Raw genomic sequence first — 26,166 nt, 5'->3', positions numbered from 1 at the left:
TTCACTTAAGCAGGGACATTCATTCTCTCGTGCCCTTGGACATCAGCACTTCTGGTTCTTGGGTCTTAAGACTTGGACTGGGACTTACACCATTATTTACCTCCTCCACCTTCCCACCCCATTCCCAAGCTTGTGGACTGCAAATCATGAGACTTCTTGGCCTTTACAGTTACATGCATCAATTTATATACATCACACATATATATAGAGTATAAATAGCACTTCCCTGGTGGCTCAGATGGTAAAGAATCTGCCTATAATGCAGGAGACCCAGGTTTGATCCCTGGGTCAGAAAGATCCCCTAGAGAAGGGAATGGCTACCCACTCCACTATTTTTGCCTGGACAATTTGGTAGGCAGAGCAGCCTGGTGGGCTCTAGTCCATGGAATCTCAAAGAGTCAGACACTACTGAGCAACTAACACTTTCATTTTTCTTTCATTGTATATTATATATGTGTGTGCTAAGTCATTTCAGTTGTGTCTGAAGTCATGATACTGGGAAAAATTGAGGGCAAGAGGAAAAGGGGGCGACAGAGAATGAGATAGTTGGATGGCATCACTGACTCAATGGACATGAGTCTGAGCAAACTCAGGGAGATGGTGAAAGACAGAGAAGCTTGGCATGTTTCTGGGGTCACTAAGAGTTGGACACAACTTAGCTACTGAACAACAACAAATATATATGTGTTGTTTTATATATATATTTATATATATATACACACACACACATACTATATATAATATGTATATATATATAACAATATATTACAATATACAACATACAATATATTATAATATATATTGTATATATATATACAATATAGTATATATATATATATATATATATACATATATACACACACACACACAATAAATTTTTCTTTTTTTGGATAGCCTTGTGATAATGTAACAAAACAGTGAAAAAAGAAAAATAGAGGTCTGTGTACTGAGCTCCAGCTGTCTTGACCCCACAGTTCACCTATGGACTTTCTTGTGTTTGGTGTTAAATTTTGGATCCAAGTCAGGTCCAGAGTCTGTTGTGCCATTTTGTTCCTGACCACATGTGCCACCCAGGAGGATTTGAGCTGGCAGTGTTCCAAGCCAGAAGAAGCCTGACAATTGCTTGTTGAAAGAAAATTGTTACCAGCTCTCTAGATATTTGCAGCCTGACAAATAAACTGTCTTCCTCAAAGAGTTTAGACACACATAACTAAACACTGAATACCCAGATGGCCCATCACAAATGAAAAGGTGGTAAATAAGAAAAGCCCAGTGTAATCAATGTTTCTGTCTTCTAAACAACATGGAGAAAAATCCCAATCAATATTTGAGATAGTTCTTTTAAAACAAGGAAATGTTCAGAATGAAAGACTATTCCATGCATAGAAGAAGATTTGAGGAAGCCTGTATTCTAATTCAAAATGTTCCCATTTTTGCAATTCATGAGATTTCCTCTGTAGCAAACGAGGAAAACTATTGTATATAAATTTTGACAGCTCTGGATAAAACTGAGTAAATGCTAGAAAACCTTTTCAGTGTTTATTCCCCTACAAAACAATAAAGGAAAATAATAGCTAAAAGGCAGCAAGCAGAAAGCAGGCCTTGGTTTGGAGGGCATATGCATTTTTTTCAGTTAAAAAGAAATTGCCTCAATTAATTGCTCTTAGAAATAAGACATAATGATAATGTAAAAATAAAGATTGCTGGAAAGTATGGATATTTATTTTAAGCCAGCTTGGTTAAAATGCCTTTAACGTGCAATACAATTTGTTGACTTAATATTTACCACACTAAGAAGTCAGATCTCTTTATGATCTCTTTTTTCCCTTAGAAAAGGGAGATTTTCTCTTTCCTGATTGGGCTTCAGTGATTCAGAATTATTGGTCAAATATTTATCGAGTGCTTGTGATTTGACTGTTGCTGGTCCACTGTTTAGACCTTAATTCTGACCATGACTCTGTTGCTTTCTCACGTATGAAAGTGAAAGACGCTCAGTCGTGTTCAACTCTTTGCGACCCCATGGACTGTAGCCTGCCAGGTTCCTCTGTCCATGGAATTCTCCAGGCAAGAATATTGGAGTGGGTTGCCATGCCCTCCTTCAGGGGATCTTCCCAACCCAGGAATCAAACTGGAGTCTCCTGCATTGTAGGCAGAGTCTTTACTAGCTGAGCTACCAGGGAAGCTTCTCGTGTGTAGAGAGTGGTTTCCACTGGTCTTGAGCAAGCTAAAAGCACATTTTCCCCATGGATCTTGTCTCTATCTGTCTGTGTTAACTCCGATGTTCTCATGACGTGTATAGTGCGCCACTCTCTTAGGCCTCCGAACCCTGCCACCCACATCTTCACCCTCCCCAGTTTAGCACCCCAGGCCTCTAGATGCATCTGCCCAGGGCACAAGGCAGAGGACCCACCTTGCACTGTTGTTCTTTCCTTCTTTCAAACACTTAAGCACTCTGTGTGTGCTCTGGGCACTCTTCCAGGTGTTGGAGAGATGGAGAGTAATGTGTAAGCAGGTAAATAACCAGGAAGATTTCAGAGACAATGAGTGCTCAGGAGAAGTGGGGTTTTCCTTTTTATTGGGAGGGTGGGTTGAATGTCAAGAAAGAGAATAGTCTGCAAAGATATGAGGCAGACAACTGGAGACACAGAGATAAGCAACTGTAAATGTGGTAAGGTGGAAACAAAAAATCCAGCCTGATAGGGTCAGAGTGAGCCAGGACTAGTGCCTTCTAGAAGGAGCTGGAGATGAAGTTATAGAGGTAAATCCACTGCTATTTGGTGAATTGCTCCCATTTTCTCCTCTAGGTCTGCTCTTCACTCCACTCTGTTTCCTGGGGGTGACTTTTCCCTGCTCTCTGCCCTGTGGCTGGATCCAGCCAATGACGAGTCCTAGCAGAGGGGAAAGGAGGGGCCTGGGTATTTAACTGGAAGTCTCAGCTCCACACAGCCTTTCTGTCTTCAGGTAATCAGCCTTCCTTTCAGGCCTGGGGTGCTAACAGTGCCCTGCAGTGACTAGCTCTGAGGATTCCACTCTACCCTGTAGCTTCACAACAACCTGCCCACACTTCTGAGTAGCATATATACAACTTTTTCCCAGTTTGAAAATGTCTTCTGTTTCTTATGTGACTCTAAATCAGATAGCCATTCAAACTGTGGCAAAGAGTGCGGATCTCATATGTTATGGAAAGCTATTTGAGATTTTAACTTAAATCGAGTTTGTTGAGGTATAATTCATATATAATAAAATTCACTGCTTTTAGATGTATAGATTTGTGAATTTTGATAAAACCCTATGGTCATATTAGAGCTTCCCATGTGGCTCAGTGGTAAGAAATCTGCCTGCCAATGCAGGAGACATAGGTTCAAGCCTTGGGTCAGGAAGATCCCCTAGAATAGGAAATACTAACTCCACTATTCTTGCCTAGGAGATCCCATGGAGAGAGAAGCCTGGCAGGCTATAGGCTGCTGCTGCTGCTGCTGCTAAGTCGCTTCAGTCGTGTCCAACTCTGTGCGACCCCATAGACGGCAGCCCAATGCAGGAACTCCATTGCAGGAAAGTGAAAAGTGAAAGTGAAGTCATTCAGTCGTGCTGACTCTTAGCGACCCCATGGACTGTAGCCCACCAGGCTCCTCCATCCATGGGATTTTCCAGGCAAGAGTACTGGAGTGGGTGCCATTGTCTTCTCTGGGTTCACAAAAGAGTCAGTCATGACTTGGTGACTAAACAGCAACAACAAATGGCGTGTTATCCCCACCATAATCAAGATGCAGAACATTTAAATGAGAGGGTTCCATGATCTCCCCTTTCCTGCCCCCAGTTTTTCAAACCTTACTCAAACTTGAAGAAAGATCAGAGGAAGGCAAGAATAGATACAAAGAGGCTGGTAGCTACCATGGGGTCGCAAAGAGTCAGACACGACTGAACGACTTTCACTTTCACATGGTATAGGAACTGTGCTAGACAACCAGGGTATAATAATGAATGATCCTCTGTTCTGAGAAAGATGATAGTCTAGTGGGAAAAATTAATAAGGAACCAGAACATTATAATTCAGTGTGATAGCTTGTTCCAAGATGCTGAAGTATGAGTTACTATGGGTATAACTGGGAAGGACACGTAGGAGATTAATAATGTACAAATTTCACCTTCCCATGACCTTTCTGAACTAACCAATACCTTTGCCCTGGGTTGAGAGTCTCCATCAGAGGTCTGATTCCATCAGCACCAGTATTTGTGGCCAGAGGGGAGCATAGTTTTTGAATTCTCTAAATCCCAATGGTTTTCAGGTATGAATGCTCTCCTTCAAAGTATAGAGCAGAAACAGAAAAAGAGTACTGCATCAATATCAGATAACGTGTGTTAGTGCCACTTAACATTTTCCACATCACAGTCCGCGCAGCACAGTCTGCTAAGACAGAGGCTTCCCACTGCTGCGAGAGGACAACAGGGAGTCTTGACACACAGTTCCCACCCAAGCTGAGGAATGTCAAGATTTTGGCTTTCCTACAAGCTGAGAGGTGCTAACATTGTCTCCCTCCTAATTGGAAAATTGTCATAGGAGAATGAAAAAAGCCATAGAATTTGGAGCCAGGAAATCTGGTTTAAGTCTCATCACAGTTTGGATCATCTCTGCCAAGGGACGACCCCTCTGACCCTTGGTTACCTCACCTAGAAAATGAGAATATCTTCCTATCTTACAGATGGTTAAGAACTTCTCAAGCATAATTATTACATTGCCCAAAACTCAGCAAGGATACAGAATCCCCAAGATTGAACACAATGCTCTGCCTGATGTGTGCGCTGGAAAGATGCTTGTGGTTGACTTTGACCGCACTGGAAGGACAGCTCCAGGGAGGGCAGGGGAGAAGAGGAAAATACTGATGGCTCCTTGCCACTGGTCACTTGTCACTGCTGGCCTGAATGAATCACCTCTTTTCACCTATGTCAACAACATCAGCTCTAATCACTACCTCCACCAAGCCCCCAAGCCCCTATAGAGCAGAGACTAGGGGAAAAAAGTGAGATAATGTGGCTGGGAGTACCATCTGGGTTGATTTTAGGTTATCAAATAACAGACATGAAGGGAGTTGAATGTCATTCTTTTATTACCAATTCAATTCTTGGTTCTATTTTCCTAAGTTTTAAAATTGACTTTCCTCTGCATTTGTAGAACTATCTGAAATGGATTGTTATACGTAAGCAGTGGCTAGTAGGCAAGTAGATATCTGTCCAGATAATTAACAGAGGAATGCCTTCAATCCTACAAAATACTAAGTCAGTAGTAAACCCAGGAATGATGGAAGAGGGTGGTTTATTGATATCCAAATCACTAAAATGCTAATAAATAGAATAATAAATATAACCCATAATGATACTATTAATAGATGACATTTATTGAGAAGAGGTCAATGGTACAAATGAGGTCCAAATAATTAAAAAAGCATGAAATTCAGGGTCTCATTATTATAAAGTTATGAAATGACCAGGGTGAACTTTCTGTGGAGGTCAGGAATGAGTTATTAAGTGGACTATCCAATTTTTCCAGGTTTCATTGTACATACTATGTACTAGGCATTGTGTTAAGCAGTTTATATGGATTTGCTTTATCTGGACAAATATCCCTATGAGATAGGTAGATGCCATTGATCTCATCAAATAACCAATGAAAAAGCTAAGGCTTGAGGATTGAGTATGCGTTCAGCTAGGCTGAGGTTGGGGAAGGAGGTAAATGGCATATCAGAAGACTTACCTCTTTGGGAGGCAAATTTGCCAAGTCTTGAGCCTCCTATTGGAGCCAATGCAGATGCAATTATTTGCTTCAAAGTCTGTTATGACGTTCTGATATTATTCTCAGAAGTCTCCGAAAGGGACCAGGTCATGACATCAGTGAAGTTTACTCCAGGTCAATCTATGCATTAGGCTTATTGTTTTCAAATTTCGCTGTTTATCATTGTCACTTGGAGAGCCCACAGAGGTCTATCTTCCATGTACCTGACCTTAAATCAGAACCTCTGGGGAAGGGGCCTAGAAAGATGCATTCAGACTACATTGCCAAAAATTCTGATTTGTATCTGTTAGGAACTATTGTGGTAGGCCAAGAAGTCCTCTCTGATTCTATTTTTCATCTTAAATTATGTTCATATATGTTGTCAAAATCTTTAGAGTCAAGAATCTGGTGTATACAGTGAAACAGAATTATGCCAGCCACAGGTAAACCCTGCACTTTTGTTTCTGTCTTTTCCTAACTTTTAAAAATTAGTTTTATGAAATATGCACCAATTACAATTTAATGAATTATGGCAAATGAGTTGAATCATGTAACCACCACCATAATAGTAAAATAATAATATTTCCATCATCCCCCAAAGTCATTTTGTGTTTCTTTGCAGTTAATCCCTTTCTAGGGCCCTGGCAACCACTGGTTCCCTTCTGTCACTGTAGTTTTGCCTCTTCTAAAATTTCATATAAATGGACCACTTGTAGACTTCCCTGGTGGCTCAGATGGTAAAGAATCTGCCTGCAACGCAGGAGACCTGGGTTCCCTGGGTTGGGAAGATTCCCTGGAGAAGGCAATGGCAACCCACTCAAATATTCTTGCTTGGGAAATCCCATGGACAGAGGAGCCTGGAGGGGCTATACAGTCCATGGGGTCTCAAAGAGTCAGACATGACTGAGGGACTGATGCTTTCATTTTCTTTTTGCTGTATATGGTCTTAAATTCTAACTTCTATCATTTAGCATAATGCTTTTGAGATCTGTCCAGGCTATTCTGTGTATTGGTAGTTCTTTCTTTTATTATTACTATATTCCATCATATATTCCATGCAACAATTTATCTGTTCACCTCTTGATGGACATTTGGTTGTTTCTAGTTTGTGCCTATTATGAACATATTTGTGTGAACACAGTCTTTACTTCTCTTCTATAAATATCTAGGAGTTGGAGGTGAAATAATGTCTGTTTAACTTTATATCTGCTAAACTTTACATCTGTTTTCTAAAGTGGCTATAATATTTTGCACTCCTGCCTGCATAGAATTAGTTTTGGTTGCTCCACATCCTCACTAGCACTTGGTTTGTTGGTTCTTTTATATTGAAGCATTCTGGTTGTGTGTAGTGGTATCTCACTGTGATTTTGATTTGCTTTTTTCCTAATGTCTAATGATATTTGGTATAGTTTCCTGTGCTTATTTGGCATTTTAAAACAGCTTTATTGATGTATAGTTGATATATAAAAGACTGCACACATTTAATGTGTATAATTTGAGTTTATGTGTATGTGCTCAACTGTGTCCAACTCTCTGCAACCCCATGGATTGTAGCCCTCCAGGTTCCTCTGTCCATGGAATTTTCCAGGCAGGAACACAGGAGTTGGTTGCCATTCCCTTCTCCAGTGGATCTTCCCAACCCAGGGATTGAACCCGAGTGTGCTGAATTGTCAGGTAGATTCTTTACCACTGCGCCACCAGACACTTGCTATTAGAGTTTGGACGTATTCAAATACTTGTGATACCATTACTACAATCAAGGCAATAGATACATCTAACACCTTTCAGAGTTCTCCTTGTGTTCCTTTGTTTTTGTTTTGTGGTAAGAACACAGCATGAAATTTACCCTCTGAAATTTTGAACTGCATAAAATGTGTTGTTAACTATAGGCATCGTGTTATACGGCAGCTCTCTAGAATTTATTCACGTAGCAAAACTTAAACTCTATTTGCTATTCATATATATTCTTTGATGGAGTGTCTATTTAGATCTTTTACCCATTTTAAAAATTGGATTGTCTTCTTACTATTCTTTTGCAAGAGTTCTTTAAATATTCTCTATCAGATGTTGGCAGACTTTTTCTTAAAGGGCCAGATAGTAAATATTTTATGTTTTTAGGCCATAAATTTTGGATCACAATTATTTAACTCTGACATTTTAGTTTGAAAAAGCCACAGGTAATAAAACTTGATTTAAAAAACCAGCTGACTGTAATTTGCCAACCTCTGTTCTAGATATAACTTCTTTATTAGATACATGTTTGGTAAATATTCTTCCTCTAGTTTGTACCCTTCTTTTTTTTTTTTTTAACAGTATCTTTTGATGTTTAAAAGTTTTTAATTTTTATGAGGTCAGATTTATCAGTGTTTTCTTTTATGGATTGTGCTTCTTGTGTTTTAATGTAAGAAATCTTTGCTAACCCAAGACCATAAAGATTTAGTTTAGCTTTTTTCCTGTGGTTTCTTCTAAGAGTTTTATAATTTTAGGTTTATCACTTAGATATATGATCCATTTGACTATAGTAATTTTATTAATTTTCTGTATATAAGTAATATTGGCATAAAGTAATATTACTTTGAGATATTAATTTTTAAATATGTTATAAGGTAATAGTCAAGATCCTTTGTTGTCTTTTTTTGCATTTGAACATCCAATTGTTTTGACACCATGTGTGTAAAGGATCGTCTTTCAACATTGAATTGCTTTTGTACCTTTGTGGAAAGGCAGTTGGCTAAATATGTGTGGTCTATTTTCTTACATGAATACTTCATCTCTTGATTACTCCATATATGTATATGTTAACCTTGAGATCAAGGAAGTCTCACCTTTATTTATTTGTTTTCTCAGAACTGTTACAGCTAGAGTAGGTCATTTGGATTTCCATATAAATTTTAGAAGCATCTGTTAAATATGAAAACACCTGCTGGAATTTAATGTTCATTGTGTTCAATCTGCAAATGAACTTGGAGGAAAATAAAAATATCAGCATTACTGAATCTTCCAACCCATGAAGATTAGAAGTTTCATTCCATTTATTTAAATTTCTGTTAATTTCTTTAAGTAATATTTCAAAGTTTTTGACTTACAGCTTCAATGTTTTTTGTCAAATTTGTCCAAATTTGTCAATTTTGTCATGTCTGACTCTTTGCGACCCCATGAATAGCAGCATGCCAAGCCTCCCTGTCCATCACCAACTCCCGGAGTTCACTCAAACTCATGTCCATCGAGTTGGTGATGCCATCCAGCCATGTCATCCTCCGTTGTCCCCTTCTCCTCCTGCCCCCAGTCCTTCCCAGCATCAGGGTCTTTTCCAATGAGTCAACTCTTTGCATGAGATGGCCAAAGTGTCGGAGTTTCAGCTTCAACCTCAGTCCTTCCAATGAACACATAGGACTGATCTCCTTTAGAATGGACTGGTTGGATCTCCTTGCAGTCCAAGGAACTCTCAAGAGTCTTCTCCAACACCACAGTTCAAAAGCATCAATTCTTTGGCGCTCAGCCGTCTTCACAGTCCAACTCTCACATCCATACATGACCACTGGAAAAACCATAACCTTGACTAGATGGACCTTTGTTGGCAAAGTAATGTCTCTGCTTTTTAATATACTGTCTAGGTTGGTCATAACTTTCCTTCCAAGGAGTAAGCGTCTTTTAATTTCATGGCTGTAGTCACCATCTGCAGTGATTTGGGAGCCAAAGAAAATAAAGTCTGACACTATTTCCACTGTTTCCCCATCTATCTCCCATGAAGTGATGGGACCGGATGCCATGATCTTCGGTTTCTGAATGTTGAGCTTTAAGCTAACTTTTTCACTCTCCTCTTTCACTTTCATCAAGAGGCTTTTTAGTTTCTCTTCACTTTCTGCCATAAAGGTGGTGTCATCTGCATATCTGAGGTTATTGATATTTCTCCCAGCAATCTTGATTCCAGCTTGTGCTTCTTCCAGCCCAGTGTTTCTCATGATGGACTCTGCATATAAGTTAAATAAGCAGGGTGACAATGTACAGCCTTGACGTACTCCTTTTCCTATCTGGAACCAGTCTGTTGTTCCATGTCCAGTTCTAACTGTTGCTTCCTGACCTGCATATAGGTTTGTCAAGCACTAGATTCAATTTGCCAATATTTTACATCTCTATTTGTGATTTTTCATTTCTTTATTTTGTATTTCTTATGATGTTGGTATCTTATTTTCTGTCAGAAATTCTGGGTCATAACAGGACATGAGAAGTATTTTCCTCTATTTCTGGAAGAAGTTTGGGATGAATTGGCATCATTTTCTTGAAATGTTTGGTAGAATTCACCAGTGACGCTAACTGGCTGGAGTTTTACTCGTGAGTTAGTTTTAATCTAAGAATTCAGTTTCTTCCATATTTATGGGACTACTCAGTTTCTTTCTTTGTGAACTTTGGTATTTTGTGATTTTTAAGTCATAAATATCCATTTAAGTTGTCAAATTTTTTGGCATAAATGCTTATAATATTCAGTTAGTATCTTTTAGATGTCTGTAGGATCCAAAATCACTGCATATGGTGATTACAGCCATGAAATTAAAAGACGCTTACTCCTTGGAAAGAAAGTTATGACCAACCTAGATAGCATATTCAAAAGCAGAGATATTACTTTGCCAACAAAGGTCTGTCTAGTCAAGACTATGGTTTTTCCAGTGGTCATGTATGGATGTGAGAGTTGGACTGTGAAGAAAGCTGAATGCCAAAGAACTGATGCTTTTGAACTGTGGTGTTGGAGAAGACTCTTGAGAGTTCCTTGGACTGCAAGGAGATCCAACCAGTCCATTCTAAAGGAGATCAGTCCTATGTGTTCATTGGAAGGACTGAGGTTGAAGCTGAAACTCCGATATTTTGGCCATCTCATGCAAAGAGTTGACTCATTGGAAAAGACCCTGATGCTGGGAAGGACTGGGGGCAGGAGGAGAAGGGGACGACAGAGGATGACATGGCTGGATGGCATCACCAACTCGATGGACATGAGTTTGAGTGAACTCTGGGAGTTGGTGATGGACAGGGAGGCCTGGCGTGTTGCGGTTCATGCAGTCACAAGAGTCAGACATGACTGAGCAACTGAACTGAACTGAAGTGATAGGATCTTTGATAATGATCCATCTTTCATTGCTTTATATTGGAAATTTTTGTTTTCTCTATTTTCTTTATCAGTATGACTGGCTATAGATTCATCAATTTTTAAAATTGATCTTAAGAGAGTACCTATTTCATTACATTTCTCCATTTTCTATTTCATTGATTTCTGGTCTTATCCTTATTATTTACTTTCTTATTATTTGGATTACACTTCTTTTTCTAGCTTATTTAGGTGGAAATTTTAGATAACTTATTTGAGAACTTTCTTCTTTTCTAGTGTACACATTTATTGCTATAAATTTTCTTCTAAGTTCTATCCCACCGATTTTGAGATGCTGTTTTAATTTTCATTCAGTTCAAAATATTTTAAAATGTCATTTGTGAGCTCCTCAACTCATGTAGTTATTTAGAAGTGTGTTGATGAATTAAAAATATTAGGAATTTTAAAAAGATACCTTTCTGCCATTGTTTCTAGATTAATCTGTTTTTGGCCATAAAATTTGCTTTGAATCATTTAAGTTCACTTAAATTTGTTGACACTAGTTTCACATCCAGGAGATGGTTTATTTTGGTGAACACCTCATGAACATTTGAAAGAGAAGTGTATTTTTTAGTTGTTGATAGACTTTGCAATAAAGGTCAATTTGGTTTAGTTGACTGATAATGATGTTCAAGCATTCTATATCCTTATTAACATTTCTCTGTGCTTATTCTGTTAATTACTAAAAAAAAAAAGGTATTGAAATCACCACCTATCATTATAGATTTGCCTGTTCTCCTTTCAGTGCATTAATTTTTTTCTTCATGTATTTCGAAGCTCTGTTATTGGGTACATATAAATTTAGGATTATTATGCACTGTTGTGAACTAACTGATTTGTGTCCTTCCAAAATTCGTGTGTTGAAGGTCTAGCCTCCAGTACCTCAGAATGTGACTACATTCAGAGATAGGGTTTTTAAAGAGGTAAATAAATTTAAATGATTTCATTAGGTTAGAACCTAATCTAATATGATTGATGTACTTAGAAGAAGAGGATATTAGGACATAAATACACTCAGAGGGAAGACTATATGAAGACACAGGGAGAAGGTAGCCATCTACAAGCCAAGGAGAAAGACCTCAGAAGAACCCAACCTTATTGATACCTAGATTTTAGACTTAATTGTGAGAAAATTGAAAGAGGAAATGGCAACCCACTCCAGTATTCTTGCCAGGATAATCCCATGGACAGAGGAGCCTGATGGGCTACAGTCCATAGCGATTGCAAAGAGTTGGACACGACTGGAGCACTCACTCTCACTGAAACGTCTCAGTCTGCGGTACTTTGTTGTGGAAGCCCTATGTATTTTTTGATGAATTGACTCTTTTGCCATTAGAAAATGTCCATTTTTATTTGTGGCAGTATTTCTCATTCTGAGACCTACTTTTCCTTAGTATAGTCCCTTTTTCTTTTGATTAGTGTTTTATTGTACATATTTTTATATTGTTAATTTTTAACATATATGCATCTTTTAATACTGTTCACTTCTTTGTAATGCTCGTATTTCCCTCTATATTTTTAATTATATAGAGAATATTTATAGCAGCATTTTAATACCCTTGTGACAGAGGATCCTGGTGGGCCACAGACAATGGGGTCATAAAGAGTCGGACATGACTGAGAGACTGAGCACATCATGTGCTAGTTCCATTGTCTCAGTCATTTCTTGATCTACTTATATTTATTGTATTTTTTGCTTTGGCTGGAAATTGGTCAAAATTTTATGCTGCTTGTCAAGCCTCATAATTTTTGATTGCATACCTGACATTGTGATTTTACACTCTCTATATTGTCAGCTGCTGGGTTTTGCTGCTTTCATTTAAATAGTGCTGAATTTTATCCTTATGTGCAGTTAGTTATTTGGAATCAGATGACTTTTTTGAATTTTGCTTGCAAGCTTTGTTAGGATTGATCTGAATCATCTTTTAGTTGAGCATCAATTTAGCTCTACTATGGCTTCCCTGATAGCTCAGTTGGTAAAGAATCTGCCTGCAATGCAGGAGACCTGGGATTTGATCCCTGGGTTAGGAAGATCCCCTAGAGAAGTGAAAGGCTACCTGCTCCAGTATACTGGCCATGGGGTTGCAAAGAGTCAGACACGACAGAGTGACTTTCACTTTCACTTTCATGGTGGTGATGCTCTTCTACATAATGCCTTTGGTCTCATAATATCTTTATACTCTGACTGTAGGAACACAGATTATTTCTATTCTGAGTAGGCTTCTAGGATTGTTCTTCCTACTCTTTTCTGTTGATTCTTTACCTGTTACACTTGTCTTTTTGTACTTAGCCAAAGACTCGAGGGGACCTCAGAGCAGAAAACTGGAGCTCTTTCTCTTACATATCCCTCCTTTTTGTTTTTTTGCTGCACAGAATTTAGCTGCCTTGGCCATGTGAATTCCAGTCTCTGTCTTCTCATGTCAAGAAGTGCTTGGCTGTTTGCGTTATCCCTCCTTGCACTGAGGCCTGATAACTACCTCTGAACAGTAACCTGGTGCAGTTGTAGAGCTCATTTTATTTGTGGCTCTTCTCTCAGGGATCTCTATACTGCTGTTTTGTCATTCATTACCTGAAAACTGAGATTTCATGTATTTTGTCTAGATTTTTAGTTATAAGGATAAATCTAGTTCCTATTAATCCACTTGACACCTTTATTTGCTTTAATTTTAAACATTATTTTGCTTTTCATAGTCAGTCCCTTGTTCTTAGGGGAATTAAAGGCCTAACAATATATACAAAGTACTTTTCCCCTAAATGTATTTTTGTCTGGGTGAGTCTCAGCTTTGTGGTATCTTTCTGGTATCTGATTAGTATCTGGATCTTTTCTCCAAACAGCTGTAGAGTGGGGCATTTCCCATAGGAAATGGCACTGCTCCTTTGGCACCTCCAGAAATCTCAAATCTCCCATATCTCCAAAGTTCCAAGGAACTTTCAGGACATAGATCTACTGAACTAAATATTTATGGTCTGAGTAAAAATTGCCTCATGCACATGTATTTCCCAAGCAGTCCAGTATTTCTAGTACTAAAGACAAATCCTAAAATCTAACCTTGATTTGCTGTTATCAATTAGAAACCAGCACAGAGCTGCAGTATATTTAGAAGATCATATAAACAGAGAAAGTAGACCAGGGGAAGAGAAAGGAGAAGGTAGAGAAAGGCTTTCAGTTGCTCCACGTGTGAGCGTGCTCAGTTGCTTCAGTCGTGTCTGACTCTTTGCGACTCCATGGACTGTTCCCTGCCAGGTTCCTCTGTCCCTGGGATTCTCCAGGCAAGAATACTGGAGTGGGTTCCCATGCCCTCCTCCGGACAGTTTCTCCACAAGGCCTGGCTGATTGATACCAATTATCTAGTCTGTTACCCTTGAATTTCAAACCCTAAGGCAATAGCTCTTCTTACAATGGACTTTCACACTGTAATTGTCATGTTTGGTGGGAAGAGGGATGGGGAGAGGAAAAATATGCACAACTCTGAAACATTACTGTCTTTTAATAAAATCTTGGAATTTCTCTGGCTGGCTGGTGGTTAAAAATTCACCTTCTAATGTAGGGAGTATGGGTTTGATCCCTGGTTGGGGAGCAAAGGCCACATGCTTTATGGCCAAAAAACCAAAACATAAGCCAGAAACAATATTGTAACAAATTCAATAAAGACTTTAAAAATGGTCCATATTAAAAAAAAAAGTCTTAAAAATAAAATTTCTAAGTTTGTGATGGTGGTAAGATTTCTTTTTTTAGGTTCTTGTAAGGTATTTTTCTTCCATTTCATATTTAAAGCATATACTTTAATTCCCCGCAAAAGGGAAGCCAATATATTTTCTATCCCTTTTGGACTCTGTGTTCTTGCTTCTTCTCTCCAGAGTCCACACTTGAATGAGTCCAGGAGTCTCTTTTGTAAGAGATGTTATTGGTGCCCCAGGCATACCTACCCTCCTGGGCCTCACCTTTGTGTAACACTCCCTGTCTTACTTCCAGGTGCCAGCCTGTGTACCTCTTTGCTGAAGGGCTTGCCAAAGCACCTGGACCCTGCTGCTTGTGCCTAAGGTAGGCTATAATGCCCCATAATTCACAACTTGGATGGGCTATCTCTGAATTGCTTCTTCTCCACTGATTCCTGAAGTTTCCCAGCAGAATGATGCTCCAGTTGCCACAGTGGTAGCTGTCTCACTTCCCACTTCCCTGCAACTGTTTCTTGGATCACCTCCCAAATAAACTGCTGCTGCTGCTGCTAAGTCACTACAGTCATGTCCGACTCTGTATGACCCCACAGACGGCAGCCCATCAGGCTCCCCTGTCCCTGGATTCTCCAGGCAAGAACACTGGAGTGGGTTGCCATTTCCTTCTCCACTCAAATAAACTACTTGTACTCAATTCCTTGTTTCTGAGAGAATTCAAATTTAGCTATTTCTGCTTTCTGGAAAGCAAGCAATTCCCCACAGACAACAGGATAATCTAGAAGTAAAATTCACAGCTTTATTTTCCCAGCAATGCTGGTCTCCAATTCTCACTGAATGTAAGAGAAAGAAGGAAAACAAGCATAGGGGAGAGAGTACCCTGCCCTCTGTCTTCATACTGTCAGGCCCCCAGGACACTTCCTTATCTGAGATGAGAAATAAATTTCTGTCCCCAACTCAGACCAGGTCCTGTTGTTCCAGATTGGGATCTATTAAGAGTATTGCTGTTACTATTTGTACTTCAGGAGCAAACCCTTCTTTTAGCCCTTAAGATAGATCCTTATCCTCACTGAGATTACTTCTAGAAGCATGATGGAGAACATCTCCCAATGCCAGACATTTTCTTCTCTCCACCTGGGGCTTTTCCCATGAAAAGTAAAGTTCCTCCTTCAGTTTGATGTTTCTGAATGAGCCTGTATCCAGTGCTTTTCTGCATATACCCAACTCCATCAGGTGCGATTCTGGCACAAGGTTTAACTAGGATCATGGATTTTCAGATATTTTTTATTCTGCCTATTGTGGTGGTTGCTACTCTAGTTAGTCTCCAGGATATGATATGCCTTGGGTCCTTCTTAGTGAAAACGGCTACATCATTAGTAGCCTTGACCAAAACTCTTATTACTTTGATGAATTGGTTATAACTTCCTAACTATTAATATGAACACTACTAATCTAGGGACTTCTGCTGCAGCCTCAGTGCCTTCTTGCCTGTGAGATCATGACCCTGGAAGAATACCTCCTGCCACGTGCAAAGAGTATTAGATCACTATTTTCAGAAAAACCACATGAAGAAGTGAGTTATATCTTTAAAAGGAAGGATAAAAGAGCTTTCTACATGGAAGACAACTTTATATCCAGAGGTGGAAAACTCCACCTCTGATTGCTTTTCTGAGTATTGATCCCATAGTGTCCTTAGATGCTCCTTGAGGAGGCTGTGAGGTTAGATTGGACTACCAGACTTGTTGAAAATCAATATTTTTTCTTGTTTCAAATAAAACGGATAAAGCTTGAACCAGTATTTAGTGTATCAGAGAAATATCTAAACTAAAGAAAGACAAACAGAAAACCTGGACTCTTGTAGGAGATGGAAATAAGTACAGAATTTGTTACTGATTAGTGGGTACAATATTTTTGATGTGTTCTAGAAGACCAGCCTGAGAGGATATTAGGATACATGGACATACTGATGAATCAGAAATAAGTAAAACTTGTGAATGAAAAATGTTGCTAGCATATCCATAAACAAATATTATTGCAGCCATCAAGCCACAACAGGCACCCCTGAGCATGAGCCCTGAGGGAACTCTGGATGGAGACAAATAAATTGCCAGCTGCCAAGCCCATCAGCTATCCCCAATGGTGCACCCTTAGGGGACTCAGCATGGGAAAGAACACGGTACTAGCCCTAAGTACCTAAGGTGCCTATTGAAGGAATGATTTTAATGAGCCCAGACTCTTGCATCTTCCCAAAGACAGAAAAGTGCTCAATCCCTTAACTTGAGCTGTCTGATTTTAACTAATGGTAATCTTTTGACATTCTGACCACTCTGTTTTTGGTGCAACATATCCTGACTCCTCCCTTACCACTTCTGAGCAGTCCTTCAGAGCTGTTTTAGAGGTTGACTCCTAGACTTAAGTCTTCAGTTTTGTCCACCAAATAAAACATAATTCTCAATTTTTAGTTTGTGCGTTTTTTTCAGTTGACAAAATATGATGTCAACAAAATGGGATGTAATGGTAAAATAGAGATGAGATCATTGAAAGAAATAACAGTAGGGATTGTGTTAAGCAACTGTGTGAGGTACTCTAAATGATACTGGATTTCAAAGGTCAAATGAGAATGTAAGTAGAGAGGAATAGTAGGGAACAGATGATGACTGGGAGGCATTTCAGAAGAGGGAGAGAGTAGGAAGGAGAGCAATGAGGAATAATAGATGCTATTTTATGGGATTACATGTGAGATTACATGTGAGACAAAGATGAATAGTTAAGGAAATAAAGTCAGGAAGTAGAGGAGAGAGAGGACTAGCCAGAGCAGGAGTCAGTGGCCTGTGGTTTCACTGGTGTATAGTCAGGTTCATCCATTTACATGTTGTCTGTGGCTGCTTTCATGACAAAACAGCAGAGTTGAGTAGTTGTGACAGTGCTATGTGATCTGCAAAGCCTAAAATATCTATTTTTACATAAAAGGTTGCTGACACCTGGACTAGAGGGAAGGAGGAAGAGTAGGAAAAATCAGTTGGTTAACGAAAGAGTCATAGGTGACCAATTGCCAATGAGAATGCCTTTAGTGGGTGTTGTCACTGCCCTGCCTGCATCCTCCAGCTTCTGTGAACATTATATCAACTGGAAAAAAAGATGCACTATCTTAAATTTGAGAGTTATATTTTATTCAGTGGACAAAACTGAGAACTTCAAGCTTAGGATGCAGTATCTCAGATAGCCCTAAGAAACTGCTCCAGAGAGGCAAGGAGGAGGGCAGGATACATAGGAATTTTTGCATCAAAGACCAGGTAGTTGGAACATTAGAACAGGTTTAATTTTATTAATTAAAGACAACAGACATCTCAAGTTAAGGAATTCAGTGCTTTTCTGTGTATGGGAAGATGCAAGAGTCTGGGTTCACTCAAATCGTTCCTTTGATATGCACCTCAGCTTTCTGGGATCAGTATTCTGCATTTTCTCATCTCAGGGTACACTGTCAGGGGTGGCTACAGGACTGACTGCTGGATTGTGGGGGCATCCTGCCTCCATCCTGAATTCCCTCAGGGCTCACTGTAGGGGTGACTATGGTGTGATGGCTTGATGGCTGCACCATCCTTTGTTTACTGATATGGCAGGCAGTATTTTTCATCCACAGTTGATAACCATCGCAGATGTTCCCTTCTGAGAAATGACCTTGACTAATGTCTGCAGCTGATGTGTACAAAGGCCGGCCCTCTTCCCTCAAGGTGAGAGCAACTCTCTGATGAAGTTCATCCCCCTGGGCTTCTCCAGGGATCAGGCTGAAGCTGGTCTCCAGCTGAGAGCACATTCCCTTGTTCCTTTGTTTCCCTGTCCTGTTTCCCTCACACCCCTACTCCTGAAGATGCTCCCCCACTAAATACCTTGAACCAGAATTCCTCTCTCAAGCCCTGCTTCTATGGAGTCTGACTTAGGCAGTGCTATTTAATGTCAAAAAGTACATCTAGTTGAGTTTTTAATGGAAATACATGCAAAGCACCTAAGATCACAGTGACTTTTATATTTTCTTTAGAAAATATGATCATTAAAATTGTCACTAATTAAATTACAAGTTATGGTCTGAGAAGCAGGCTAAAGCAGTTTACCGCATCACATTCTTCTTAATCATAAGCAGTGGATTTGCTTGTGTATATGGTGGACACACACATGCAGATCTGAGAACTTTGTCATCCATTGAGAAGCTGCTCTGGACCAGTGTGTGTGACTAGGCAGGGAGCCTTTCTAACTAGCAACTGCATTCAGGTCATTCAGAACTTTCTCTGTGGCTTGAAATCCATGAAACCATTTGTGTTCTAAGCCAACCAGAAAATGCCTTGGGTTCTACAGCAGCAAAGAGATGTCTGTCCTGTTATCAATCTATTGAATTTCTTCTATTTCTTTTCATCATCTGAGTATATTGGGATATGTCAACTTAAAAAAGCCACAGCCTAAAAGTTGAGAGTTTTGTTTTATTTGGTGGAAATGTTTAGGACCTAAGCCTGGGAGGCAACATCTCAAGTAGCCTTGAGAGAGCTCCTCCTCTGAGGAGGATTCAGGTTATATAGAAGTTTATAGCAAGGGGCAGGTAGTCTCAACATCAAAAGTATTTTTGTGAATTAAAACTAGATATCTCAAGAAATTTAGTGCTTTTCTAAATATGGGAAGATGCAAGAGTCTGGGCTCACTTAAATCCTTTCCTTCATATGCATCTTAGCTATCTGGGGCCAGTATTTTACATTTTTCACAAACTGAGTTCCTTGATGCTCACCATAGGGAGTGGCTGCAGCCTCATGGCTGCCAGATTGCAGGTATTGTTCTCCTTCCTTGGTGCCCTTAAGGCTCAGAAATTTACATTTGGAGGCCAGAGCCGCTGATGACTGTGACAGCCTTATTTACTGATATGGCAGGAATATTCCATTTCTCAGATACATACTACATTATTCGTCTTCTTCATAGTTTCTTCTACTTGTGGAAGTCCAGAAAAATTAGAAAGGGACTCATGGACCACAACAATGGTTTTCTAACTGTGAAGTTTCTTTTTTCTCTCACTGGTATGTCCTAGTTTAACATCCACTAATACAACCATGAAGCAGAAGAGTGGAGAATTAACATAAATCAAAGTTTTAGTAGTATTGGTAAAGTAGCCATGGGATCGTTGGAGGAAGTAGAAGTAACTAGAGTTGAAAACATTTTCTCCAGGCTGCTTTGACTGAAGTGCTTTATTTTATTTTATTTTTTTGCTAATAATCTGCTTTCAAAAGTCTATTAATTCTTCAAAATTTAGTTCTAGAGGACTCTTTTCTTGACATTTGCAAAATACTTACATGAGTATTCATCTACTACTATATCTACTTTCCCATACAAAATTAACAACTTGTATCAAGGATTATGTCTAAAATAGTTAATCACATACATAAACCAAATACCAAAGCTCCTTTACACATTTAACCACCACACTTAACTAATAGTGAGTGACCCTAAACACCCATGTAGTAGTTTTGAAAATACTGAAACAAGATCTGGAATTGAGCATATTGTCAGGTTAGTGGGTAGTAGCAAGCTGCTGAATCAGCTGGTAGACTGCATGACACGTGGTGGGACATGGCTGTCTCTTAGGTATGCTAACTCTTAGGAAAAGTACTTTAGTTCTTTGTGAAAAATATACCCCCCCTCCCCCACACCCAGTGAAGCCAACTGCTTATGTTGCTAACAAGAAGTTAGGAGTAGCTCCAAAACTAGAGAGACTCTACATGTCAGGGTCAGCAAAGATGGAATTTGTCTCATTATCCTTTTCTCTCAAGCCCATGGCAGATATTGCAAGTTGACTGACTATTCATTCTTTCCTGCTAACTTTAGCCCCTGTCTCACAATAATTTTAAGCTGAATTCTCTGGGCAGTCTCTATCAATACATCAGAGTAGGCACTTAACATACTTGTTAACCATATTTGCCTTAGTCCAAAGTAATTTTTCTCAAGTCACCTTTAATCTTTTTTTTTTCCCATAACTCATTTCAGATTTTCTGACCTTACCATGTTCTTTTCCTTATTGGTATCTGTGCTTTGATGGCTCACACCCTTTAATTGACTTTTGTTTTTAAAACACTGTAGGAACTATTACAGATTAGTTACTAAATTTTGATAGTTGACACAGACTTCTCTAGGTGTGTGACTATTTGTGATTACACATTACAGAATTCTCACTGGTTGGATTTTTTGCAGGTTAAGCCAGGTTTGCTCACTGAGGTGTAGCTTTGAATAACCACTCTCACACTAGAGTCATGTTTTATGTGTTTTATATTATATATATATATATATATATATATATATATATATAATGTGTATGTATATATATTTGGTGATTCTATGAATGTCTGATAATCTTTAGCTAAATTCTATAAATGCAATATCTCAGAACATTTTTCCTTGTAAAAATAATTGCAAATATATGCTAATTAATGTTATATAGTTTGTTCAAATTACATTTAAGTAAATGAATTGAGATCTTGTTCACATTTAAATTATCATGATTTAATTTGAAGTTTGCAGTTTATCAAGATTCTTGCACCTGTGAGGCCCTGGGTGGATACTTCTTCATCTTATGGTATTTGTGACTCTAGGCAAGGTCAAAGAAAGTGAGGATTCTTAGTTGAATTCAACACTCTATGTTTAATTTATCCCAAATTATTTCTTGCTATTATTCTGTCCTTGACCAGAGCAAGTTTACCATATGCACTCTGTGGAACAATAAAAACGATTTATAAGACTGCAATGTGTGCTTTGGTTAGGCTCATCAAATAAGAGAAAACTTCAGTGAATGCTGAATGAGCAGTTATCTCAGTGGTTGAGAATATGCTTAGGAAACTCATGACTGAGTCTCTTTGCTAATGCGGCTTAAAGTCAGGAGGCTCGACAGTCATTTCATTGAAGCATTAGGAGTTAAAGGCTTATCTCTCATTGTTGAACCACACTTTTGTGGAGTAAATAAAATGCTATGGAATTGTTCATGTGTTGAGGGATTAACCAAAGTTTCCAGACAGAGCCCTTCTGAATGGTAAAACTCTGCTATGTTGAGTATTGAGCACTTTGCAAGTTCTTTAACACATGAAATGAAATGTAAAAATCTTCTATCTCTTTCAGTGTGTTTGAAAAACCACTCAGTGATGGGCACTATTGATTGAAATGAAGCAAATTATTTTTTTTACAATGCATATGACTAAGATGTGATATTTTGGGGGAATTCTCTCCTGCTCAAATATACTTTATTCAAGAGAGATTTATTGTACATATCTTATGTACCAGGTGTTATGGCAGGTGCTGGTGATGGGTGCAGAAATAAATAAATAAAAGAGATTTTGTGATTATTTCATAATATTTGGTGTGAAGGAAAGGAAACAGTGCTATAAATGAATAGCAGCAGGACATGACCAGGTCTAAGTAATTAAAGAAAGCCTTGAGTTAACACCTAAAGGAGGATAAGTAGGAATTAATTAGCTGAATAGAAGAGCATTTCAGAGAGAATGAGCAATGAGAGTTAAAGCCCAGTGGTAGGAAGGTGTATGGAACCAAAGAAGGTTGAAGAGGAAACCAGTGCAGATTATTGTAATTAAGTGCAGGGAGCAGAGAAGGGGAGGGGTATGAGAAGGGTTTGGAGGTGGGCAGGTCCTGGGTCAGGCAGAGCCACATTGGGCATACCAAATATTTTACTACTTGTTTTAAGAGCTGAACAAGTCATTAAAATTAAGTGGAGCATGAGGCTCTCGTTTTGACAAGATCACTCAGGCTTCCATGATGAAAGGATGTTTGAAGGGGCAAAAATACTTAGAAGAAAAGCAGTTAGAAAGTGTGGAAAACCAGGGAAGAGGTGATGCCAGCTTTGACCAGGATGGTTCAAAGTATCTGAAATCATCACCAACCTCTCCTCCAAGTTAAAGAAAAATCCTTGAACATGTATGTACTTGGAGGCAGATTGCCATTTACTCATCAGTACCAGACAGGGAAGGGTTTGATAGACTAGTTCTGGCACAGAGTGGGGCCCCAGAGAATGGGTTCTAGGTTAGTAAATTGTAGAACCCAGAATTTTTACTTGGAGGTGTAGTCTAGACAGGAGTGGTAGGGGATCCTTGGCAGCTGAGAATTAGCTGAGGCTTCCCCAGACCTGATGCCTGGTAGTGCTAATTGGTTGCTAATTAGAACAAAAGAAAAGATAGAGGGAGGCCCAGAAAGGCAGTCCTATCTCTTCTCTGTGTTACTCAGTGTGTACTCTGCCATGTGGCTTACGACTTCATGAGGATACTTTCAGAAATCATAATTATAGAGACTACAGCTGAAAGGGATGTGTTCAATTCAGTCACTCAGTCAAGTCTGACTCTTTGTGACCCCATGGACTGCAGCATGCCTGGCTTTCCTGTCCATCACCAACTCCCTGAGCTTGCTCAAACTCACGTCCATTGGATCGGTAATGCCATCCAACCATCTCATCCTCTGTCATCCCCTTCTCCTCCTGTCTTCAGTCTTTCCCAGCATCAGAATCATTTGTAGTGAGTTGGTTCTTCTTATCAGGTGGCCAAAGTATTGGAGTTTCAGCTTCAACATCAGTCCTTCCAATGAACATTCAGGACTGATCTTTTTTAGGATCTCCTTTGGTTTGATCTCCTTGCAGTGCAAGGGACTCTCAAGACTCCTCTCTAACACCACAGTTCAAAAGCATCATTTCTTTGGTGCTCAGCTTTCTTTATGGTCCAACTCTCACATCCATACTTGACTACTGGAAAAACCATAGCTTTGACTAGATGGACCTTTGTTGGCAAAGTAATGTCTCTGCTTTTTAATATACTGTCTATGTTGGCCATAGCTTTTCTTCCAAGGAGCAAGCATCTTTTAATTTCATGGCTGAAGTCACCATCTGCAGTGATTTTGGAGCCCCAGAAAATAAAGTCTGTCAATGTTTCCATTCTTTCCCTATCTATTTGCCATGAAGGATAAGATCAGGATACCATGATCTTAGTTTTTTGAATGTTGAGTATTAAGCCATCTTTTTCACTCTCCTCTTTTACTTTCATCAAGAGCCTCTTTAGTTCATCTTTGCTTTCTGCCGTAAGGGTGGTGTCATCTGCGTATCTGAAGTTATTGATATTTCTCCCTGCAGTCTTGATTCCAGTTTGTGCTTCATCTAGCCCAGCATTTTACATGATGTCCTCTGCATATAAGTTAAATAAGCAGGGTGACAGTATACACCCTTGACATACTCCTTTCCCAATTTGGAACCAGTCTGTTTTTCCATGTCTAGTTCTAACTGTTGCTTCTTGACTTGGGCACAGATTTCTCACGAGGCAGGTAAGGTGGTCTAGTATTCCCACCTCTTGAAGAATTTTCCACAGTTTGTTGTGATTCACACAGTCAAAGGCTCTGGTGTAATCAACAAAGCAGAAGTAGATGTTTTTTGGTATTATCTTTCTTTTTCTATGATCCAGTGGGTGTTAGCAACTTGCTCTCTGGTTCCTCTGCCTTTTGTCAATCCAACTTGAACATCTGGAACTTCACGGTTCATGTACTGTTGAAGCCAGCTTGGAGAATTTTGAGCATTACTTAGATACCATGTGCTATGAGTGCAATTGTGCGGTAGTTTGAACATTCTTTGTTATTGCCCTTTTTTGGGGTTGGAATGAAAACTGACCTTTTCCAGTCCCGTGGCCACTGAATTTTCCAAATTTGCTGACATATTGAGTGCAGCACTTTCAACAGCCTCATCTTTTAGGATTTGAAATAGCTCAACTGGGATTCCATCACCTCCACTAGCTGTGTTTCTAGTGATGCTTCCTAAGGCTCACTTGACTTCACCTTCCAGGATGTCTGGCTCTAGGTGAGTGATCACACCATCATGATTATCTGGGTCATTAAGATCTTTTCTTGATAGTTCTTTGTCTATTCTTGCCACTTCTTCTTAATATCTTCTGCTTCTATTAGGTCCATACCATTTCTGTCCTTTATTGAGACCATCTTTGTATGAAATGTTCTCTTGGTATCTCTGATTTTCTTGAAGAGATCTCTAGTCTTTCCCATTCCATTGTTTTCCTCTATTTCTTTGCATTGATCACTGAGGAAGGCTTTGTTATCTCTATGCTGTTCTGTGGAACTCCGCATTCAAATGGGTATATCTTTCCTTTTCTCCTTTGCCTTTAGCTTCTCTTTTTTTTTTTCTCAGCTATTTTTCAGATTTTATTAGACAGCCATTTTGCCTTTTTGCATTTCTTTCTCTTGGGGATGGTCTTGATCACTGCCTCCTGTGCAATGTCACGAACCTCTGTCCCTAGTTCTTTGGGCCCTCTGTCTATCTGATCTAATCCCTTGAATCTATTTCTCACTTCCACTGTATAATCATAAGGGATTTGATTTAGGTCATACCTGAATGATCTCGTGGTTTTCCCTACTATCTTCAGTTTAAGTCTGAATGTGGCAATAAGGAGTTCATGATCTGAGCCACAGTCAGTTTCAGGTCTTGTTTTTGCTGACTGTATAGAGCTTCTCCATCTTTGGCCAAAGAATATAATCTATAATCAATCTGATTTTGGTATTGACCATCTAGTGATGTCCATGTGTAGAGTCTTCTCTTGTGCTGTTGGAAAAGGGTGTTTGCTATGACCAGTGCATTCTCTTGGCAAAACTCTGTCAGGCTTTGCCCTGCTTCATTTTATACTCCAAGGCCAAATTTGCCTGTTACTCCAGGTACCTCTTGGCTTCCTACTTTTGTATTCCAGTCCCCTATGATGAAAAGGATATCTTTTTTGGGTGTTAGTTCTAGAAGGTCTTGTAGGTCTTTGCAGAACCGTTCAGCTTCAGTTTCTTCTGCATTACTGGTTGGGGCATAGACTTGGATTACTGTGCTGTTGAATGGTTTGCCTTGGAAACAAAAAGAGATCATTTTGTCATTTTTGAGATTGCACCCAAGTACTGCATTTTGAAAGCTTTTGTTGACTATGATGGCTATTCCATTTCTTCTAAGGGATTCTCACCCATAGTAGTAGATATAATGGTCATCTGAGTTAAATTCACCCATTCCAGTCCATTTTAGGTCACTGATTCCTAAAATGTTGATGTTCACTCTTCCCATCTCCTGTTTCACGACTTCTAATTTGCCTTGATTCATGGACCTAACTTTTCAGGTTTCTATGCAATATTGCTCTTGACAGCAATGAACTTTCCTTCCATCAGCAGTCACATCCACAACTGGGCTTTGTTTTTGCTTTGGCTCCATCTCTGCATTCTCTCTGGAGTTATTTCTCCACTCTTCCCCAGTAGCATACTGGGCACCTTGGAGGGTTCATCTTTCAGTGTCCTATCTTTCTGCCTTTTCGTGCTGTTCGTGGGGTTCTCAAGGCAAGAATACTGACGCGGTTTGCCATCCCCTTCTCTAGGTGAACCGTGTTTGTCAGAACTCTCCACCATGACCCATGCATCTTGGGTGGCCTTGTATGGCATGGCTCATACTTTTATTGAGTTAGACAAGATTGTGGTCCATATGGTCAGTTTGATTAGTTTTGAGGTATCATCTAATGTAGTGGTTCTCAAAATGTGGTCCAGAGGCTTCTGT

The 26,166-nt window shown here is 39.3% G+C and overlaps 1 long non-coding RNA gene across 1 annotated transcript in view; it reads left to right on the top strand.

The window, feature by feature from the left end:
- Positions 1-18,509, top strand: part of LOC133255436 (uncharacterized) — a 67,527-nt gene extending 49,018 nt beyond the window's left edge. The window contains exons 2-3 of the long non-coding RNA XR_009738938.1: positions 14,878-14,946; positions 18,217-18,509. This is a non-coding gene — a long non-coding RNA (uncharacterized LOC133255436). The remainder of the gene's footprint in view (positions 1-14,877; positions 14,947-18,216) is intronic.
- Positions 18,510-26,166: the final 7,657 nt, after the last annotated feature.

Source organism: Bos javanicus, chromosome 10, assembly GCF_032452875.1.
Source record: "Bos javanicus breed banteng chromosome 10, ARS-OSU_banteng_1.0, whole genome shotgun sequence".
NCBI lineage: Eukaryota > Metazoa > Chordata > Mammalia > Artiodactyla > Bovidae > Bos > Bos javanicus.
Note: the sequence above shows the minus strand (reverse complement) of the source record. Positions and strands in the feature narration are given on the sequence as shown.